Consider the following 11,216-nt stretch of genomic DNA (forward strand, 5'->3'; position numbering starts at 1 on the left):
CATCCTTGACTTGTGTAGAATCTCTGACTTGATCAGAGATAAACAGGTGAAGATCATGGGTCTGTACAGGAAGAGATGTAACTTCTGTGACAGCCCGAGAATCCGGGGGTCTGGATTCTGACATCACCACACAAAACCATTTTAAACACTTTTGAAAACCTGTATTTTTTTTTAAAAAAAAGTAATAAAAATCAAAGGATTTAAAGCTTGAAGACTTTAGTAAAAGATTTTAAAGAACACACTTTAACCCCCTAAAAACAGGATCGCATCCAGGTTACAGTATTGAAATTAGAATCAACCACTATAAATAAACAATGTCTTACAACCTCAGATCATCTTCGATGAGAAGAATCACTGCCAATCTATTTAAATTATGATTACAACTGAATCTCAACAATTCTATCTAGAACCAACCTTGACAATTTCCCTGAACATTTCCACTTGTCCTCTGGATACTCTATACTCTGATTCCTCGACTAGCCTTAGCCATACTCGCAATCTCAATCAAGCAATTCATCTCTAAGCTTTTCTGAAATGGTTAAAAAGGAATAGCAAGGGTGAGCAACAATGCTCAGCAAGTGTATATAAGCAACAATAGTCCTGAAATATCTTATCAGGGTTCACAAGTTCAGAATATGTAATTGAAAACTTCACAATTCTTATCAGCAATTGAAATCAGAATTCAAACTTACAGAAGAATTGTCGAATTGGATTCATCACATTTTTACTTAAAAACCAAAGGTTAGGCTGCTGATCAGTCACGCACTAACCCCGAACATGGCACACAGCCCTGTTCTCTATACTGGATCCAAGGCACACATTGGCCTATAATTGACCACGAATCTGGTCTGACCACGAATCTGGTCCACATATTTTATAAAAACTAATCCAATTCTAACAATTGAAATCAATAGACAATTCAATCAGCAGAACAGAATCATAATCATTATCAACAACGGAAATATTCCAAATCAACTTTTGAGGATCAACATTTCATAAACCACAGTCTGTCTTTTGATAAATCATAGTTCAGGAAATTCCTAATTATTCAGTATCCTTCATTATCGGCTAAGCAACTGAATTTAGCCTGCTAAACCAGCATGACAATGGCGGGTTGAATAATCAAGAAGATCCCAACTCATTCTAGGTTCTAACTATCACTGAGCAACCCATGCTTCAATGACGGTCTGAACTTCGAATTAATTTGTAAAGCTGATATTTATAAAATCTTGAGGATTGGAAAGAATGGATCAGAATACTTGTAATAGCAATTAAGAATAATTAGGTGTTTGGCTTTTCAAAACTTGGAAGAAGAAAACAATCACGGTTTCATGCTCAGAAGTAAGAGTTTAATTGAGAAGGGTTTCAGTATAAACAATATCATAATCTTAACAGAATAATCAGAACATGCAATATAATCTGAGGAAGGATTTAGGAAAACTTGCCTTAAATCCGACTCCAGTCTCATATCTCAATCTCATCTTTCCACTTTCACACTCTATGCATAGTCTCTAGACCATCTTTGGCTATACTCTATTCGCCACACTGCTTCGTTTACTCGATTCGTTCCTTATTCGCTTTGTAACATCGTTTGATCTTCTGAACGTCTTCGATCGTATCCGTCTCGTCCAAACCCTTTACGAGAATAAGATACTACCATTATCACTAAATAATCTATTGATTCTTATTTCTACTTATCAATTCGGTAGCATAACCTATCGCATACACATATCACGTATATCGATACCCACTTATACAACTCTTTAAACTCGTCAAATATCACTTAACACATAATCATGCTTTGACTCTACCATATAGTCTAATCATATTTCACATAACATATTATCAATTAAATATCATATAAATCTTATCGAAAATCCGACATCGTCTCGTCTATTTATTAGACTATCCACCTGTTAACCTACTTCAACCAACAACCAACCCACCAAATCCAATCACTATAATCCATATGCTTTTATCCGACATCTATCAAGACACGACACTATGTCATTCAATCATTTATCACATGTATGTAATACTAGAACAATCAGATAGTCCATGCAATTATCATTTAATAGCAATTAGATCACATATAATCATATTCTATACATTTAACAACAATTATTCACATTCTATACTCCACCATATTATTATGTCATATTAAAATAGGCTTTATAAGCTTTAATCTCTTTTTCGTTTCACTCCATTCTGAATTACCGATCAAAAGTTATAAGCAAAACCGTTTTCTAACTCTCCTATTGGCACATAACATATCAAACAGATAGCAGACAATATTTTTCATATAAGGTCTCTCATCCCAATTGATGTCAAATCAAGTCTCAGGTTAAAAATGATTTTTCAGGAATTTTCTGGAATTTCTAGACATTTTTCGGAATTAAAACGGGTAAAAGAATCCATTTTTGAATAAATAATCAAGTCCGATTGCTCAAGATCGGGTCCAAAATTATTTGAAATCAATTAACGAGCCTCGAACATATTTTAGAAAAATAATTCAAAGCTCGAAACTATTTTTCGGAATTTTTAAATTAAAAGGAACAATTAAATCTAATTAATTAATCAATTAAAATCAATTAATAATTAACTAAATTAATTAATCAATTAATATTTAAATTAATTGACCAATTAAAATAATTAATTACTAATTAAAATTAATTAAGAAACTAATTTAGATTTATTTTTGAATAAAGAAATAATTAAAAATTATTTTTGGAATTTAAAATAATTAAATAAAACAATTTTAGAAAATTAAATCAAAAGGTTTATTTTGTAAACTTTTGAAAGTTTTCGGCCAGGGTTTAAAGTGTAACTTTCAAAAGTTACAGGGGGTGTTTCGTAAGATTCAAAACTTGGGTACAACAACTTCACCACCTTCATAACTTCGGTGACCAAACAGCAATTTACCGTCGGCCACCATACTAACTCGCCGGAAAACTTGTTCCCGGCCTCCCCGAGCTCCCACAAACTCCAGATTAGCAAACCAAACCGTCCTAAACACGCTCGTAGCATCAGATCACTCAACGGACCTCAATCATGGCCGGAAATTGAAGCCGAAGTTCGCCGGCGGCGAGCTTCATTTCAACCTCCGGCGAGGCCACATACGACAACCCACACAAAATGTTTACACTAGAAACGACTCCTTGTAAGCTAATAAACATGATGGTATCAAGCAATTGTCCCCAGAATCACTAGATAACAAACGCCTAATTTCAATTGAAAAGCTTCAAGAACACCTCAAGAACATCCAAGAACACATCTCAAGAATCAAACCCTTATTTCTATATGTTACGGAAGTCAAAAATCGACATATAATATATGAAAACGAATGGCAGGAGATGCTCTACAACATGGAATCATCAAATCAATCAAACAATATCATTTACGAAAATTCATCTTTTGAGATAATATAATTCGAATTTAAAAAGCTTATTTAGCAAAAACCTGTCGATTCAGCGCTGATATTGATGACTACAATAGATTCTACGCGTCGAGAGCTTCGTTTTGACTATTTATACGCCTCCATCGGATTCCAATAACGCCTTCAAATCCTCGTTTGAATATGAAGAACACGAAGAACACCCGTTCGTCTTCTCTCGGTATTCGTGCAGAGAAACGGACGAAATGATTGTACGTGCGAAATAAACTGGTAAAGGATATTTATAGAAGAAGATAAGAGAATATTCCTTGAATATGCTTTGGAATATTCCTGGAATATGCTTCACGCGTTACGAGACAACCAGATAATTATTAACTTTAAAAATATTAGCAAAATCGTACCGGATCATTTACAGGGCAAACCGTACTCCGGATTGAAAAAGTTAAAACACGAGAAATGCTCAGAATGTCCCAAATAGCCTAATGGCGAAATTCTCCCGAACGCCCACGGGGTTTAAATTGTTAAATAACTATTTAAATATAATTAATGATTAAACAAAATTAAATTCATAAATCGATTATAAAATCACATAGCAATCCAAAAATCGATATGAACATATCTAAATAAACTATATTTTATCCTGATCATATCAAAATTGAAATATCTCGAATCCGAACACATATGAGCAGTCAATTTAATAAACCCGATAACACAAACCTCACAAATATTCATATAAATATCACATATTATTCATAAATCATTATGAAAATACCCAAATGTACCATATTTTATTCTGAGAATATAAAAATTAAAAACTCGCGATTGCAACATATATAAGTAACCAAAATAGAAAACTAGTTATCAAATAATTTACCAAATATTCAAGTAATATTCGTAAATAACCATAACTGGTTACATGACCATTACACACGTAACACTTAATCATGTAATACATATATTCACATATCAACCATCTAACTTGCATGACAAATCTCTGTATTCGAAATGAGTTTTGAAAGGATATTCATAATTCCATATATAAATCATTTGAAAATATCTAAATAATATCTGGCTCATTCTGATAATATCAATAATTAAACTCACAGTTCTAACACGTATAAATACCAATTACAGAAAATCAATTTACACCAAAATTCATGCAATATTCACATTTATTTATTATAACTAATTAAACTCGCAATTCACATGCAGCACCTAGCCATGTAACAATAGCAATCTTTTAAATCTTTAAAAAAAATCAATTATATGAAATAAAATTTGAAAAGACAGTCCCCGTATCAATAATACAATAACCCGGAATTCAATTATACTATTTTGAAAACACATTAAACTGGAATAAAATATTAAACTTTATTCCTTTCTTTCTAAGAAAATAACTTTCATAACGATAAACAATTTTTGAAAAATCCGGGTCACTAAAATATACGAAATCACAGAAGAAGAAGGCATAATCTGTTTAAACCTTATATTTCCACATCACAATTATACTCATACTACACAAACCATTCACCTTATCAGAAACAAAATCAATTAAGGCCAATAATAATATTCAAAAACTTATTTCTATATTAATAAACAAATTCTGAAAATCTGGGATGTTACATTCTACCCTCCTTATAAGGATTCTGTCCTCAGAATCCGCGAAGAGAACGAAAATGTACACGCTTCATACTATCATCCCCCACCTTTAATCGACCTTGGCATACCTTTGACCTTATAAATAAGAATATCAAAACTTTCACAATTATAGAGTTCAGTTCTTAGGATCAATCTTTAAGGATTTAGAATGGAACAAAATGTTTTCACAATAGGTCATGTTCGAATAAGAGAGTGACTGAGAGATCACTATGATCAAACGAACTTAGTGTTGCGTGCCCATATTAGACACTACTAAAGGTCGTTAACCTTCTTGTAATCACAACACACACAAGTGATGGCGTCCCATCCAACTCCTATCACACAGACAGGTATACCTTGTGTCCCCTATAAATAGGGTTGTTCATCCCAATCAGATGGAAGGGATACCAAGGAATCTCAAAGAATACTCAAGAATATCAAGAGATATCAAGGTATATCAAAGAATATTACGGAATGTCAAGGAATATCAAGAAATATCATTGTCTTCTCACAATAACCTTTATCACACACCAAGAATCAATACCAATATCAATAATCAATACCAATGTTTTCTCGTCATTCGAGAAATAAGAAATCTCATTTATCAAAACTTTTGTAGAAAAGATATCCCAATAAGGACTTAATGATGATGAGAAGAATTAAAATAAGTTTTTATTGAAGAAAGATATTGCCAAGGTCTTCTCAAATTCTTGCTCTGCTCCCATAAGCCGTTGTTCAAGGTATGTCCTCTTCTCGACGTTCTCGCTCGTGATAGTCTCGTAAGATTCCTTGCAGACATTATCATTCGCAATGAAGCTGGCTCATCTTGATAGTAGATGAAATCCCGGTTAGCTTGAAGCGTCGTCGCTGAAGACTAACGTTCTATCTTACTCACAATATCACTTCTAATAATTAAACTCAATTCCACATACTCTCTATCATTCACTTCACATCTATCTACAAAACTCTCTTTCTAATTCACAATATCTCATATTCAACACCCATTCTTCTACATCTCAATTCAAACGATAAACCACTTTCAAATATGTAACATGGTCAGAATACTCCAAACCATGCATCTTTATCATTCTTAACTTAATCATTCATTATTAATACTCTTTTGACTAGGTCTGACTCTGACCCTTATCACAATTCACTATCTTAATCAGTCCCCATACTAGAAACCAAGTGTCTAGACTTAGGAACCATGATCCATCTAAACATGTACCCTCAACTTAATTTAACTATCTAGATTCTATTCCGATTACCTCTCTAGACTATCCCCAGACAGTCTCACAATACCTCTATATGAGGTCACTGAACACTTCTTCTCTATAAACTTATAATGACAACCTATATTCTAATTTCAATAACTTATAACCTGTTGCTCTGATACCAACTGTGACAGCCCGAGAATCCGGGGGTCTGGATTCTGACATCACCACACAAAACCATTTTAAACACTTTTGAAAACCTGTATTTTTTTTAAAAAAAAAGTAATAAAAATCAAAGGATTTAAAGCTTGAAGACTTTAGTAAAAGATTTTAAAGAACACACTTTAACCCCCTAAAAACAGGATCGCATCCAGGTTACAGTATTGAAATTAGAATCAACCACTATAAATAAACAATGTCTTACAACCTCAGATCATCTTCGATGAGAAGAATCACTGCCAATCTATTTAAATTATGATTACAACTGAATCTCAACAATTCTATCTAGAACCAACCTTGACAATTTCCCTGAACATTTCCACTTGTCCTCTGGATACTCTATACTCTGATTCCTCGACTAGCCTTAGCCATACTCGCAATCTCAATCAAGCAATTCATCTCTAAGCTTTTCTGAAATGGTTAAAAAGGAATAGCAAGGGTGAGCAACAATGCTCAGCAAGTGTATATAAGCAACAATAGTCCTGAAATATCTTATCAGGGTTCACAAGTTCAGAATATGTAATTGAAAACTTCACAATTCTTATCAGCAATTGAAATCAGAATTCAAACTTACAGAAGAATTGTCGAATTGGATTCATCACATTTTTACTTAAAAACCAAAGGTTAGGCTGCTGATCAGTCACGCACTAACCCCGAACATGGCACACAGCCCTGTTCTCTATACTGGATCCAAGGCACACATTGGCCTATAATTGACCACGAATCTGGTCTGACCACGAATCTGGTCCACATATTTTATAAAAACTAATCCAATTCTAACAATTGAAATCAATAGACAATTCAATCAGCAGAACAGAATCATAATCATTATCAACAACGGAAATATTCCAAATCAACTTTTGAGGATCAACATTTCATAAACCACAGTCTGTCTTTTGATAAATCATAGTTCAGGAAATTCCTAATTATTCAGTATCCTTCATTATCGGCTAAGCAACTGAATTTAGCCTGCTAAACCAGCATGACAATGGCGGGTTGAATAATCAAGAAGATCCCAACTCATTCTAGGTTCTAACTATCACTGAGCAACCCATGCTTCAATGACGGTCTGAACTTCGAATTAATTTGTAAAGCTGATATTTATAAAATCTTGAGGATTGGAAAGAATGGATCAGAATACTTGTAATAGCAATTAAGAATAATTAGGTGTTTGGCTTTTCAAAACTTGGAAGAAGAAAACAATCACGGTTTCATGCTCAGAAGTAAGAGTTTAATTGAGAAGGGTTTCAGTATAAACAATATCATAATCTTAACAGAATAATCAGAACATGCAATATAATCTGAGGAAGGATTTAGGAAAACTTGCCTTAAATCCGACTCCAGTCTCATATCTCAATCTCATCTTTCCACTTTCACACTCTATGCATAGTCTCTAGACCATCTTTGGCTATACTCTATTCGCCACACTGCTTCGTTTACTCGATTCGTTCCTTATTCGCTTTGTAACATCGTTTGATCTTCTGAACGTCTTCGATCGTATCCGTCTCGTCCAAACCCTTTACGAGAATAAGATACTACCATTATCACTAAATAATCTATTGATTCTTATTTCTACTTATCAATTCGGTAGCATAACCTATCGCATACACATATCACGTATATCGATACCCACTTATACAACTCTTTAAACTCGTCAAATATCACTTAACACATAATCATGCTTTGACTCTACCATATAGTCTAATCATATTTCACATAACATATTATCAATTAAATATCATATAAATCTTATCGAAAATCCGACATCGTCTCGTCTATTTATTAGACTATCCACCTGTTAACCTACTTCAACCAACAACCAACCCACCAAATCCAATCACTATAATCCATATGCTTTTATCCGACATCTATCAAGACACGACACTATGTCATTCAATCATTTATCACATGTATGTAATACTAGAACAATCAGATAGTCCATGCAATTATCATTTAATAGCAATTAGATCACATATAATCATATTCTATACATTTAACAACAATTATTCACATTCTATACTCCACCATATTATTATGTCATATTAAAATAGGCTTTATAAGCTTTAATCTCTTTTTCGTTTCACTCCATTCTGAATTACCGATCAAAAGTTATAAGCAAAACCGTTTTCTAACTCTCCTATTGGCACATAACATATCAAACAGATAGCAGACAATATTTTTCATATAAGGTCTCTCATCCCAATTGATGTCAAATCAAGTCTCAGGTTAAAAATGATTTTTCAGGAATTTTCTGGAATTTCTAGACATTTTTCGGAATTAAAACGGGTAAAAGAATCCATTTTTGAATAAATAATCAAGTCCGATTGCTCAAGATCGGGTCCAAAATTATTTGAAATCAATTAACGAGCCTCGAACATATTTTAGAAAAATAATTCAAAGCTCGAAACTATTTTTCGGAATTTTTAAATTAAAAGGAACAATTAAATCTAATTAATTAATCAATTAAAATCAATTAATAATTAACTAAATTAATTAATCAATTAATATTTAAATTAATTGACCAATTAAAATAATTAATTACTAATTAAAATTAATTAAGAAACTAATTTAGATTTATTTTTGAATAAAGAAATAATTAAAAATTATTTTTGGAATTTAAAATAATTAAATAAAACAATTTTAGAAAATTAAATCAAAAGGTTTATTTTGTAAACTTTTGAAAGTTTTCGGCCAGGGTTTAAAGTGTAACTTTCAAAAGTTACAGGGGGTGTTTCGTAAGATTCAAAACTTGGGTACAACAACTTCACCACCTTCATAACTTCGGTGACCAAACAGCAATTTACCGTCGGCCACCATACTAACTCGCCGGAAAACTTGTTCCCGGCCTCCCCGAGCTCCCACAAACTCCAGATTAGCAAACCAAACCGTCCTAAACACGCTCGTAGCATCAGATCACTCAACGGACCTCAATCATGGCCGGAAATTGAAGCCGAAGTTCGCCGGCGGCGAGCTTCATTTCAACCTCCGGCGAGGCCACATACGACAACCCACACAAAATGTTTACACTAGAAACGACTCCTTGTAAGCTAATAAACATGATGGTATCAAGCAATTGTCCCCAGAATCACTAGATAACAAACGCCTAATTTCAATTGAAAAGCTTCAAGAACACCTCAAGAACATCCAAGAACACATCTCAAGAATCAAACCCTTATTTCTATATGTTACGGAAGTCAAAAATCGACATATAATATATGAAAACGAATGGCAGGAGATGCTCTACAACATGGAATCATCAAATCAATCAAACAATATCATTTACGAAAATTCATCTTTTGAGATAATATAATTCGAATTTAAAAAGCTTATTTAGCAAAAACCTGTCGATTCAGCGCTGATATTGATGACTACAATAGATTCTACGCGTCGAGAGCTTCGTTTTGACTATTTATACGCCTCCATCGGATTCCAATAACGCCTTCAAATCCTCGTTTGAATATGAAGAACACGAAGAACACCCGTTCGTCTTCTCTCGGTATTCGTGCAGAGAAACGGACGAAATGATTGTACGTGCGAAATAAACTGGTAAAGGATATTTATAGAAGAAGATAAGAGAATATTCCTTGAATATGCTTTGGAATATTCCTGGAATATGCTTCACGCGTTACGAGACAACCAGATAATTATTAACTTTAAAAATATTAGCAAAATCGTACCGGATCATTTACAGGGCAAACCGTACTCCGGATTGAAAAAGTTAAAACACGAGAAATGCTCAGAATGTCCCAAATAGCCTAATGGCGAAATTCTCCCGAACGCCCACGGGGTTTAAATTGTTAAATAACTATTTAAATATAATTAATGATTAAACAAAATTAAATTCATAAATCGATTATAAAATCACATAGCAATCCAAAAATCGATATGAACATATCTAAATAAACTATATTTTATCCTGATCATATCAAAATTGAAATATCTCGAATCCGAACACATATGAGCAGTCAATTTAATAAACCCGATAACACAAACCTCACAAATATTCATATAAATATCACATATTATTCATAAATCATTATGAAAATACCCAAATGTACCATATTTTATTCTGAGAATATAAAAATTAAAAACTCGCGATTGCAACATATATAAGTAACCAAAATAGAAAACTAGTTATCAAATAATTTACCAAATATTCAAGTAATATTCGTAAATAACCATAACTGGTTACATGACCATTACACACGTAACACTTAATCATGTAATACATATATTCACATATCAACCATCTAACTTGCATGACAAATCTCTGTATTCGAAATGAGTTTTGAAAGGATATTCATAATTCCATATATAAATCATTTGAAAATATCTAAATAATATCTGGCTCATTCTGATAATATCAATAATTAAACTCACAGTTCTAACACGTATAAATACCAATTACAGAAAATCAATTTACACCAAAATTCATACAATATTCACATTTATTTATTATAACTAATTAAACTCGCAATTCACATGCAGCACCTAGCCATGTAACAATAGCAATCTTTTAAATCTTTAAAAAAAATCAATTATATGAAATAAAATTTGAAAAGACAGTCCCCGTATCAATAATACAATAACCCGGAATTCAATTATACTATTTTGAAAACACATTAAACTGGAATAAAATATTAAACTTTATTCCTTTCTTTCTAAGAAAATAACTTTCATAACGATAAACAATTTTTGAAAAATCCGGGTCACTAAAATATACGAAATCACAGAAGAAGAAGGCATAATCT

The 11,216-nt window shown here is 32.6% G+C and overlaps 1 protein-coding gene across 5 annotated transcripts in view; it reads right to left on the reverse strand.

Annotated features, from left to right (window-relative positions):
- Window positions 1-10,886, reverse strand: part of LOC135149304 (uncharacterized) — a 29,466-nt gene extending 18,580 nt beyond the window's left edge. For 2 of the 5 annotated variants that reach the window (XR_010287700.1, XR_010287701.1), the window contains exons 1-3: window positions 9,807-10,861; window positions 7,793-7,982; window positions 3,460-6,876 (exon numbers count right to left, since the gene is read on the reverse strand). The gene's annotated coding sequence lies outside the window, so the exon portion shown is untranslated. Of the gene's footprint in view, window positions 1-638; window positions 1,636-3,459; window positions 6,877-7,792; window positions 7,983-9,806 lie in introns of those variants that run through there. The other 3 variants (XR_010287699.1, XM_064084707.1, XM_064084708.1) reach the window with 3 other exon arrangements.
- Window positions 10,887-11,216: the final 330 nt, after the last annotated feature.

This window comes from Daucus carota, chromosome 9, assembly GCF_001625215.2.
Source record: "Daucus carota subsp. sativus chromosome 9, DH1 v3.0, whole genome shotgun sequence".
In the NCBI taxonomy this organism is placed as follows: domain Eukaryota; kingdom Viridiplantae; phylum Streptophyta; class Magnoliopsida; order Apiales; family Apiaceae; genus Daucus; species Daucus carota.